This window comes from Macrobrachium rosenbergii, chromosome 56, assembly GCF_040412425.1.
Source record: "Macrobrachium rosenbergii isolate ZJJX-2024 chromosome 56, ASM4041242v1, whole genome shotgun sequence".
NCBI classification, from domain to species: Eukaryota; Metazoa; Arthropoda; class Malacostraca; order Decapoda; family Palaemonidae; genus Macrobrachium; species Macrobrachium rosenbergii.
The window spans coordinates 16,166,802-16,180,500 of NC_089796.1; the positions used below are offsets into that span (position 1 = coordinate 16,166,802).

General features: G+C 32.7%; 1 pseudogene; it reads left to right on the forward strand.

Moving 5' to 3' along the window:
• Positions 1-13,699, forward strand: part of LOC136836575 (lachesin-like) — a 394,713-nt pseudogene that overhangs the window by 333,550 nt on the left and 47,464 nt on the right.

Genomic DNA, 13,699 nt, shown 5'->3' on the forward strand with positions numbered 1-13,699 from the left:
TAGACAAAGTCAGCAGCAAGAGCAACATTGTTGTGCGTGAAAAAGACAACGTTACTCTGGTGTGCCGCGGAGAAGGCTTCCCTTTGCCCCAGATCAAGTGGAGGAGGGAGGACGGCCAGCCAATAGAAACCTCGGACGGGCGCAAAGGTAAGCATTGATTGGCTGGATGGTCTGGAGAGGCCATCGGAAAAGTAAGTTCGAGTCGGGTGCATTATGATGATTACATTTGAATGTTCACTCTATAGGGCGGCCATTAGACCGGCGGTTTGGATAATGTCGAACTTGGCTCTTTCTCTCCGAATTGGAGCCAACGTACGGACTGTGAGGAGGAGGGGGGCCGGGGAGAATATACCAAGTATACAGTTGGAGAATATTGAAATATATTTTGGGGGAAAAATAGGATTATGTATTAGGGATTATGGGTATTATTTACATTTTTAGTAGTTTTTGTGTGATTGTCACACATGTCATGATTATTATTATTATTTTTAAGGTGACTGGAATAAAGAAGAAAAAGCCTGCCGAAATAAATACATATAGATGCATTAGCTCTTCTATAAACATTCGACATCTTGATCAGTTGACCTGATCAAGCTGGGGAAAGCTTAAGTTTACAAGATCAGATATTTCACTGCATAAACGCTATTAAAGTATTTTTATTACTGAATATGAAAAATTATGATAGGCCGATAATCTGTGAGAAAAAAATAGAATGAAAAAAATTGAAGTGATGTGAACAATTTACTGCTCTCTCTCTCTCTCTCTCTCTCTCTCTCTCTCTCTCTCTCTCTCTCTCTCTCTCTCTCAGATTATGTATCTGTGAGAAACAACATTATTAATAGAGAAATCATACGGAAAATATCTTGGTGCTGACCAAGAGAACAATGTAAATCAAGTCCAGAAACAGTCTCTCTCTCTCTCTCTCTCTCTCTCTCTCTCTCTCTCTCTCTCTCTCTCTCTCTCTCGTGGTGAGCGAGCCTTCTCTTTGAGTACTAATTACCATTACCACCAGTGATTTCGTCCCAACACAGTAGCTCACACTGCATATCTTAAACGTATGTAACGTTTGAACAGTAAGGTAATACGTGATGCATAGTTGGACATTAAGCAGAGTCAATTCTAGAACATTGATTGTAAAGAAAGATTGGAATATGTTTCAAGGGTTAAAGAGAAAGAGAGAGAGAGAAGAAGAGAAAAGAAGCCTCTTCAACAAACTAACTTGTAAGATGCATTGTCAATAGAAAGTGACGAGGCTAATTTCAAGTAGTCTGCGCTTACAATTATCACTTGACAAAGTTCTTGTAAAAAATAATGATTTGCTTAATAAGATAATGAGTCTCAAGGTGAACATTGCTTTTACCAGGCCAGTTAGTATCAGTCCAGCTCATGTTCGAGGTGCAGATTAAAGATCGGCCGGGGCCTGCGATACAACCGTTAAAGATGAATTAAAATTACAGAAGGGAATTGAAAAAAACGTAGAATAAAGTGGGGCAGACCTACCCGAACATCTTAAAACGACATGTTAATAATAAGTATTGTTTGGAGTTGAACAACGTAGTCTATTAGCTCTATTTAAAAGAAGAGCAGAAAACCTAATATATAATACTTCTATCAACAATTCCACCTTAATATTTTTGAAGAAATCGAAGATTTTTCTTGGGGAAAGTTTACTTTTCTCTGTTGCTGTCAGAAATTTGTGATATATAAGTGTAATACTTCAAAAGATAACAGATTATTTTATCCGCTGATCTTCATCGCTTTAAATGTAAAGCAACCCGTCGTACATAGTGTACTCATTCTAAATAGCTACTTCTCTCTCTCTCTCTCTCTCTCTCTCTCTCTCTCTCTCTCTCTCTCTCTCTCTCTCTCTCTCTCTCTGTCATGTAAAGCGAAAAGACATAATAGTTTAGATTCAAATACAAAGCCAGGTCTTGTTGTCTAATGTTAGGTGCAGTACGTAGCTAAGTCCATTTTCTAAATTATAGAGCTTTAATAATGGTTAGTAGATTGAAAAGTTGTATTATGATCCATGTCATTTACAGAATCTCTGTTGCATTCCGGGTAGACTAGTGCTTGAGCTTATATTCTTTTGGGTTTTCCATTTTAATAGTGAACGAGCTCTGACGATTTTTCGAAAATTAGTATTTACATTTAGTACGGGTGAATATCATTCAGATGTGCAATTTTAGGTGTGGATAATATTAGAAATTTGCTACATATATGTATATATATATATATATATATATATATATATATATATATATATATATATATATATATATATATATATATTTATATATATATATGTATGTATATATATATACATATATAATATATATCTATATACTTATATATGTGTGTATACATACATACATACATATATTTACACATATATAAATGTATGTATGTATGTATGTATATATATATATATATATATATATATATATATATATGTGTGTGTGTGTGTGTGTGTGTGTGTGTGTGTGTGCGTGCTGGAAGTAAGTACTGTTGATAAGTAACAAAAGACTCTTCTGTAGTGAAACATCCCAGTAGCCCAAAGGAAAACAACAAATAAACTCCCTGCTAGTAATATATTCTGAGGTCTCCTGTCTATGAATAACCTATCATCCTATCCTCTTTACATCCACCTATCCATTGTACTGATCCATCCGGCCATCCATCTAGTCCTGAGGCCGCGCGGACTGTATCCAGACCGCCCAGTTCCCAGGTCCTTTGAAGCCAATAGGAATCAGGTGTCCATGGCCAAAGCAGATAATGCTGCCATCCACAGAGCAATTTTACCATTGCACACAAGTGATAGAAGGTTCATTCTTGCTTATTAGACTACAAAGGTATCGCTCGAGACTCAGCTGATGCTCGCATCGGCGACGGTAGCGGCCTTTTTAAGGCAATCGTGGATTCTCTTTTGTGACAATTTGGTGCAGTACGCGTTTTGTACGGGCGTTGGCTGGAGAGTTTTCCCGTTTTCCGACGTTTAGTTTGTTCTTTTTTCCAAGCCCCTGCGTTTAAGCTTTTTTTTTCGATATAAATTTGGGGTATGTCTAATTGGTTATGTCTTTTGCCAGATGAGTAATATGTCCATACTTAGGTTTCTGTTCATTTATTATTAGATTAACCAGTGAAATTTTTTCTGTTAGTCCTTCAGTGCTCAGTGCTGAAAGTTACAAGCATGCGAGTTTTTTACAAATTATGTTCTGGGAGTGGATATATATATATATATATATATATATATATATATATATATATATATATATATATATATATATATATATATATGTGTGTGTGTGTGTGTATGTACACCTGGAAAATAAGAAGTTATTTAGACAAATTAGTTAGGTAATGGGACAGCATAGTGTTGGTGAAAGAGCAAAGAGATGGACGTAATGGAGAGAAGAGGAGTGGCTGGAGGTATTCTGGTCATTAGCTCATTGAAGAAAATGAAAATAGTGAGAAGCTTCATTTGAAAATATAAGTTTCAGATTAGGACTGTAATGTACTTTTTATATAAAAGAAAAATGTCTAAAAAAAAGGGCTAATGTATAGGCAGTGAGACTGAAAGCGCATATGAAGAATTTGAGAGTTTCATTGATGGATCAGCTAATCAGCAGGGAGGTGATGTACAATGCAGTTATGTAATAAGAGAGAACAAAATTAGTGATAGTGGTAAAAGGTAGGAAATGTTGGAAATTTAATGGTGACCCTGAACAAGTATTTTTTGGAGAAGGAGAAGTTGCCCTGAAGCAAGGTGAATATAAAGAATAAATTATGCAGATGGAGAGACATTGTATTAGGATGTAACTATTTTTTATTGTGGTGGTGATGAGAGGCAAAGCGAATCTCAAAATAAGAAAATCACGAAAGATGTAAAGATAACTGAAAAGGTGTCGAAGAATGTCTAGGAAGCAAAAATTGAGATGTATGAAGATATTAGTGTCCCAGCTTTCCTTCATGAAAGTGGAGTGTGGATTTGAACTTTAAAATGTTATTTTTCCTGTGAAAAGTAAGGCTCTTACAGTTATGGACAAAGAAGAAGAGAATTGCTTAAATGAACGGGAATTTTTTGGTCCTGTGTTTAAGACGCTTGTCCCAAAGGCAGGAGGATCAGTGTTTGGATTGTGACTCCCAGTTGTGCTGAGCCGCTTTGAGCTGGTTCCGTTAAACCTGTTGTGTTGCTGTTGAATTGGGTACTGTGGTCTTTTGCAACTCACTAGGGTGAAGAGGCGCATCGGCTATGTACTACATCCCAAAATTTTTGCTGAGAAACGAAAGGCTAACACTTATTGGAACCACCTCCTTGGAAAATTTGGTAAAATAAATATATATATATATATATATATATATATATATATATATATATATATATATATATATATATATATATATATATATGTGTGTGTGTGTGTGTGTGTATATAATTGTAATAACCACAGTGCCTTCTTATCTTCTCGAGTTCTTTACACGTTTGGATACGACCGTCACCGCAAAGTCAGAGCCAAGCGTAGAATAGAAAGAAATTTTTATTGTTTTCATAATCTTGCATTTGGATCTCAGGTTGCGTAGTGACCAGCGTATCTAAAAAGTGTGAAGAATTCGAGAAGTGAAGAGTGCATTGTGGTTATTACAACTACAAATATACCTGGCAAAAACTGACCAGTAGATTTTGTATGAAACATACACACACACACATATATATATATATACATATATATATATATATATATATATATATATATATATATATATATATATAGGTGTGTATGTATATACATGTACAGTATATATGTATATATACATAAATACATACGTACATACATACATACATCCGAGCAATGAGAGGCGTCTCTGAAATCGTTGGTTCTCGCTTTTCGGTGGATCGAGTCCGCCAGGTGACGAAGCACTTATCAGTTATCATTCCCCTTCCGTATTATTTCCGTTATAGAGCGAATTGGATATTAAACGACATTTCTAGCTTGATGTTTGTGTATATAAAATGTCACGGTGATGAGATAAAAATTTTTAGGAATTTTTATCACATCACCGACGGGTGTAAGTACTTATATTATATCTCTCTTGATGGCTCAGTGGTTTGGAAGTCGTTGGAGTGTAATGTCGGGTGTTCGATTCACTTACGTACCAATCCATTTATCACTTATCGTTTCCCTTCGTTGATACTCCCGAAGGAGTACGAATTGGATGTTAAACGACATATGTAGCTTAATGTTTGCACATAAATCACGGTGATGTGAAAAAAATTCATATATATATATATATATGTATATATATATATATATATATATATATATATATATATATATATATATATATATATATATATATATATATATATATATAACCTTATCCACTTACACAATTGTTGTGTGCATTAATACAATTATAAGGACCTCAATGATAGCCAGATTTCATCAGTTTAAATGAGGTCCTGTTATTAATATAATAATTGTATATGTGCATATGCATATATATATATATATATATATATATATATATATATATATATACTGTATATATATTACCTTTATCACTCACACAATTGTTCTGTGCATTAATACAATTAATAACAGGACCTCAATTGTAACCAGATACCATCAGTTTAATGAGGTCTGTTATTAATATATATGTATAATGTGCATATGCATATATATATATACATATATATTACCTTTATCACTTACACAATTGTTCTGTGCATTAATACAATTAATAACAGGACCTCAATGGTAGTCAGATACCATCCAGTTTAAATGAGGTCCTGTTATTAATATACTAATATATGTATGTATATGTGCATATGCATATATATATATATATATATATATATATATATATATATATATATATATATATATATATATATATATATATATATATATATTATATATATATATATATATATATATATATATATATACAGTATATATATATATATATATATATATATATATATATATATATATATATATATATTTATATACTATATACAGTATATATATATTTATATATATATATATATATATATATATATATTTATATATATATATATATATATATATATATATATATATATATATATTATATACTGTATATACAAATATATATATATATATATGTATATATATATATATATATATATATATATATATATATATATATATAACGTGTATATGTTTATGTATAACGTCAGGCGAACAAAACAATGGAAAAATAGAAGTGAAATATAAGGCGTTCATGTGTAACATTCAATTCATACCTTCATTTTTCAGACCGGGTGTTTTTCTCACGTTATCGGAATAGTCATCATATTTTCAACAATAACATGTCTAATAAATTCTGAAATATAATTTGATGTCATAATTTTTCTTGCCTTCCTTTTTTGCAGTTGAATTTTTTCATTGCATATTTTCATTAAAGATCCGACGAAAATAGAGTTAAAAAAATCTTTTTCAAAGGCGCGGGGGATGTAGTCATGATATTGAGATTCTTCTAAAGTATTATCAAAAACCAGGTGAAGTTTTTATTGCTTGTTTCTGTTCATGCCAGTTTTGTGCAGAAAACAGTATTTTAAACTCGTTCCAAAGGTTTTGTATATATATATATATTATATGTATATATATATATATATATATATATATATATATATATATATATATAAATATATATATATATATATATATATATATATGTATATATATTATATATATATGTATATATACATATATATGTGTGTATGTGTGTGCGTATTATTCATATATGTGTATCTATATATAATTTTAGATATGTAAAATATATATATATATATACATACATACATATATACACATGTACATACACATACACATATATAAAAAACCTAATTAAATTAAATAAATTTTCGTTGGATTCAGATGATATCGTACATACAATAAAAATTCACAAACGAAAATATACTACCTTGATTGCCATAAACAGAGTTCCCACAAACTTTCGAGACTAATCTATTAGAAAAATGCGTGTTATTTTTCATGTGGATTGGTTACAGAAGACTCGTAGGGACCAAAGTCTCTCTCTCTCTCTCTCTCTCTCTCTCTCTCTCTCTCTCTCTCTCTCTCTCTCTCTCTCTCTCTCTCTCTCTCCCAGTTATATTAAAATCGAGAAAAAAGCGTTGTCGATTTTATCTTTTTATTTACCGCCTGATTGGTTTTCGAGCTAAAGGCCTATTGTTGCAAGCGTAAAGCCGGAAAGGTTTAAAAGGCTCAGTCGAAATTTTTTGTTCTTTATTTTATTTGCGAAATGTTAGAAATTTCTTTCCAATATAAGCTGAAAGTTCATTCATGGACATGAATTCCTGTCTTCTGTAGATCAATCTTGCACCAAATCAGACACACACACTCACGCCTTTATATATATATATATATATATATATATATATATATATATATATATATATATATATATATATATATATATTATATATATATATATATATATATATATATATATATATATATATATATATATATATATATATATATATATATATATATTACCTCTCTCTCTCTCTCTCTCTCTCTCTCTCTCTCTCTCTCTCTCTCTCTCTCTCTCTCTCTCTGCGTACACACACACACACACATATATATATATATATTATATATATAATTTATATAATTCTCTGATTTTTACCATATACTACAATCATTATTATTTTTATTCTTTAACTGCAGAATGTCTGATGAACCTTTTGTGTAGAGAACTTCCACACAGTCAGCTGCTTCATATATCTACACAGGAGGCTCATCAGTAGCTCGTCAAATCCCCTCCTTTCAGTATGCCATTCAACTTTATCTGGCACACATTTTCATCCTCTCTGGATGTTGGGGCTTCTCCTCTCCAATTCCTCTACCGCGCCATCTTTCTGCCCCTTTCTGGGTCCTTCCCAGTATTTCCAAATTATGAACTATTGTCACCCACCTATTATTCTTCTTTACTCCACAAGACTAAACCATTTTAAAGGGTTTTTATCCAGCCTTTCACTACGGTAACCTTTTTTTCCAGTTTAACACAAACAAACACACACACACACACACACACACACACATATATATATATATATATATATATATATATTATATTCATTCATTCATATATATTGCCCTAAGATACCAGATAGGTTAATTTACTGAATAGTTATCACATGTTCTTTTTCGGGCGTTTATGTGATACCTCCTTGGTTAAGTCATGAGGATCCTTGAAATCACGAAGTTTCATTGCATAAACCGATATTAAGGTCTCATTTTTTTACATGGTCTGAGTAATCAGAATTTACATTTTCAATGAAGGGGTAGCAAACACTCTTAGCAGGTAACGATTGGATAAGAAGGCATTAACCGAAGCGATGGCAGATTTATAGTGTATTTTCTCTTTATAGTTATTTCAGCCCCATATATATATAAATATATATATATATATATATATATATATATATATATATATATATATATATATGTGTGTGTGTGTGTGTGTGTGTGTGTTTTATTTTATATGTGTATATATACATACACACATATATATAAATACATATATATATACAATAAACACTCACACATATAAATATATATACATTATATATTTATATATATTTAAAACATGGAAACTTATATGGAAAGACTGAAATAAAATCGCACTTCCCATGTGTGAAATGAGACTGTGAAGTCTTAAGAAAGGAGCATTATTGTTTTGAGTTTCATCCCTTTAGAATTTTAAGGTCCAGTCCTTGAAATAAAAGACCCGGATGATAACGCTGACTGAAGTGCGCAATAAAGAAGAAGTGTCTCTGCTCTCAGTGAAATTGAATAAGAGTGAAATTATATAATAAGTTTTGGGGGACTAAGACTTCTGTTATCAGCCTTGGAAGCGATGATAGGAATGATAATGATTTAAAAGATATAGATTCTAGTATTTTTTTATTACGTTCATCAACTACAACGATGTTATGAGTGAAATAAGTTAAACAGGAGTTAAGTGATAAAGTGACAGATCTTTTGTTTCCTTTGGAAGTGATGTCATGAATTGTCGTGATTTAAAGAATGATAAAAACTTTACTTTAAAATTTCCTTAATTGCATTAATATATATGACAATATATAAGAATGAACTACTGTAAGGATTAAAATAGCTGGCATTATCTTAGGAAGTGACGTGAAGAATGATCGTAATCTGTAAATAAAATTACAAAATCCCTTTCACTACCTTAACATACAATAATGATATAGGAGAAACTAAAGAATTTGAGAGTTATAAAATTTGTATTTTGGGTTCAGTATCCTTGTCATGGGGTTTTGAAACTGAAGTAGAGAAACTAAGCCTGCCTCCTCTCTGTTGATCTTATTATAGAAATAATAATTCAAATCGTAGCCATTTTGTGTCTGAAATTTCCATGATGGCCTTACACAAATTAGTAATTAAACACATACTGTATCTTCCATGCACGTAAATATGTGTACGATATATAAAAAGTAAAATCAATAATACGAAGTGCTGAAAAAGTATCCAAGTACTAATAAGATTAAGATTGTATCAATATAGCGCCACTCATTTGATAAACACTTGTATTATGAGTCTGCAGTTCTGGTGGATTTAAATTAATCATTCAGAACGTTGGCTGGTTTCGTTCTGCTTCATTCAAGGGCAGTTTTGACATCTCCGTTCATTTTTATGAGACTTAGCTTGTGGAAATACAATTTAGGGGTGAAATAACTGGAATGGCTCGTAGTTGAAATATATAATTTCAGCGTTCCATTCAACTTTGATTTGGAATTTGTAATGAGAGCAGATATTTGAAGAAATGTTTAAAAAACATTTTTCATTTTCAGTCTTATCATGATTACGTCATTCCTGTTGTTAGTAAAGAGGAAAATTGACAGTATGAATAAATTTCATATTTTTTGCATTAGTGACTGACTTTCCGCTCTCAACGCATTTTTAACCGGTAATGTTTAGTAACTGAAATGAAAACATTTGTTTTTAAAGATCTGCTGAACCTCATTGATTTATAAAAGTATTTTTTTATACAGTACGTAGGTGTGCAAAGAAAGTTTTCCTTACATATGAATACAGGTGGAATTCTTTTTGTCATGATACTTCCATTAATATTTTTGAGTAATATTATTTATGGCATTACTTATAAAATTTTCTCATCATTATTATAAGTGTTGTAGAACTGTTTTAATTGCTGTCTTTACTACGTCTGCCATTAATTATAATGATCAAATAAATACTACTACTACGAAACTGAAAATAACAGCTTGATTTGACGATTTTTTGAGGAGACTGGAAAAGTATGCATCATTCGTGCACAGATTAGCTGAACGCTTTACTGCCAAGGCCCCATGTTGTGCCTGACGAAATTTTTGCACAGCTGGTATTCTTTCAATAGGGTCCATAGTTTTTCTTATTTATTTTTACCCTGATTATTTTTTAAAGAAATCGTTCGAAAAGACCCCACAGGTAAGAAAGCTATATTTTTCCATTTCTTTGCTTGACAACAAAAACTTGGGAGCAATAAATAAGACCGAAATATAGAAATCATGAAAAAGAAGGCGAAAGAAAAATTTTTTTTTACATTTTCTGGCCAGTTCCTCCCCCTCTTCTTCTTCTGCTGTTTTATTCTCCCCTTCCCCTTTACTTCTCTCTTTCTGTGCTCGTTTCTATTCCGTTCAGCCTTTATTCTTTTATTACGGGCGAGTTTTAACCTTCCGAGCTTTTTCTGCGTCAGTCGAAATGTGGGGAATATCTTCACTAACTAAAACTACGCCTTGTGAAAATAACTTAAATGTAACGACTTACCGAGGCGAAAGAAGTATTCAGACCGAGTTATGTTACTTTAGGTGTTAGAAACACTATATATTTGTGCGATTGATACCACATTTCTAAATTATCATGTATTTAAGGGATGTAAATGTAGTCAATAAAGAATGCGATCTTTAGGTATGAAGTTGAAGTAAGAAAAAACTGCAATGTATCTTTAACCTTTACATGTTGGGGTGTTCAGTGCTCGTCGATATCCTACGCAAGTGTGTTAAGCACTAATTGAAATCTTTTATAAGTAGTGCCTTTGGCGTTGTAGTTTTCATCCATTTCTTTACACTTTAGATGTTAACAACAAATAGAAAAATGGTTTGACCATGCACAATGCAGTCACGAATATGCAGTAACATACCTAAGAACCATGTAACAAAACTGGACACTTAAACTTAATGGGCTGAGGAGTAGGAATGTCACCAACAATAAAACGAGAACCTTCAGACAAAGGGCTCTTAATTCTCCATAGAATCACAAGGTAACTGCAACCCAAAACCAGGTACTAAGGTAAATTGAAACTTGGGCTAAACAAAGGTTTCCTATTATTGTTCTAAACTGAACAGCATGTAAGATATGGAATCGCCTTTAGCAAACTGGCGATCCGTCTTTTCAGTATGAAAATACATAGTAATGTAATAAAACAAGTAAAACTGCTGTTCATTGTGAACGTGGCCTTTCATAAGAGGAACATGACATGACTAGTGGAGATTAAAAGAGCAGTTGTTATTGTTGACACCGGAAGTCATTGTTTTTCAAGCTGTGAAAATAAATCCTGCTCGTTCAGCTAAAGAGAGAGAGAGAGAGAGAGAGAGCTTTTTACACAAACACTGATGTCACTTAAACTGTAGTGTGTCAGTTGCGCCAGCCATAGTGAAAAAGGAAATATGAAATTAAAAGAGAATGGATGTGTGTCGTCGACTTCTAAACATAGCTTTAGGAAAATAACTAGAGGAGTGTTTTTTGTTTGATGTAGTGTCCTTGACGCGTGAAAAAAAATTCTTTTTGCATGTAGTAAAATAATGTTTTGGTTATTGATAAATGTATTTCATTCCATGTTTAAACATTATTATTATTATTATACTACTTATATGATTATTTTGCTATTCCTTTCATCTTCCTCTGTTATTATTGAACATTTAAGAATATATGCAAATTGGTATGTTGATAATCCACCCTCCAATCATCAAACATACAAAATTGCAACCCCCTAGCCTCAGTAGTTTTTATTTTATTTAAGGTTAAAGTTAGCCATGGTCGTGCGTCTGGCATCGCTACAGGTACCAACAACACATGCTACCTCCGGGCCGTGGCTGAAAGTTATGTGGACCGCGGCTGAGAGTTTCACGGCCCGTGGCTGAGAGTTATAATTATACGCTGCACGGAAAACTCGATTGCGCCGAAGAAACTTCGGCGCATTGTTACTTGTTTCCTTTCTCCTCCAGTCTGTCTAATTTACTAGTGGAACGTACAGTGTATCCTTTTTTTCATACTTAAGTTGCTAGGATTCAGGATGTTCATTCACAAACACAGTGAAGTAAACAGTTGTATGTTTACAATATTCTTTCAGATAACCTCGGAGAATTATAAGTTAGAAGGACTTGCACTATAACAAATTATTTTATCCTTCTGAGACGCTTTTAGCCCGTTCTGGCTAGCACGGACATTTTTTCAGACCTCCTTAAAATAATTCTTATCTGTAGACACTGACCAGGTTGTCATTCTGACATGGCCTCGACAGACATCAGTCAAAAGCCTCCCATCTTGTTTTGTGTAAACTTACACTTTACTTGGAATTATTAAATCAGAATCTCTCTCTCTCTCTCTCTCTCTCTCTCTCTCTCTCTCTCTCTCTCTCTCTCTCTCTCTTCTTCTTCTTCTCTTCTTCTTCTTCTTCTTCCGTCTGTTAGGAGACGTATTTCACACACACTCCCTCTCTCCCCTTTCAACAGGGCATTATTTAGAAAGGAGATTCTCACTCTATAGCAACCTATAATGGACCTCGAAAATTGATCGTTGCTACTGTTCGTTTCCCATGTACCGTTTTTTTCTATTTATTTTTTGATTCCTCAGTTTGCTTTTAAATTCCAACACCTGTTTTGTGAGAGAAAATTGCGTGTGTGTGTATATGTATGTATATATATATGTATATATATATATATATATATATATATATATATCTATATATATATATATATGTAGATAGATGATAGATATATATACACATTCATATATAAACACACACCATTTTCCTTTAGAGAAGCTAACACTAAAAGGCGTTATCCTCTCGGCTTTCAGCAGGTGTTATTAGATGAAGCTGCTAGCCCCACACTCTGTCCAGTTTATTTTCAGTGGGCTTATGTGTCGGTAACCCCAAGCTTTTCTAGGTTACCATCCATCCAAATACTGACCAGATCCAGAAATTAAAAACAGCTTCCAGAGCCTCCACTTTGTACACTAATCAGAAGATTCGTCCAGAAGACATCGACTCTTTCAAAAACATATTTCAGCACTTTTCGCACTCCCTGAACAGTGAGGATATCCTCCTAGTTCTTTGCAGCATATTCATGCATGTACACCGCTTTTACCAGCTTTTACTCTCCCTTATTCTAAAGCTCCTGACATAAAAACATTTTCACCCTTGCATCATCTTGTCTTTAAGTGTCTTACTTTGCCTTTTTCGACGAAGTGTTGGCTCAGGTATTGCTTCTGCAATGTTAACATCTGCTTGCCTATACAGAGGCAGCCGTTCCACAGTTTTTGTGAAGCACTTACTGCCTCCCTTTATTCTTGCGTTCTATGAATCACCCAGTTCCTCGTTGAACGAG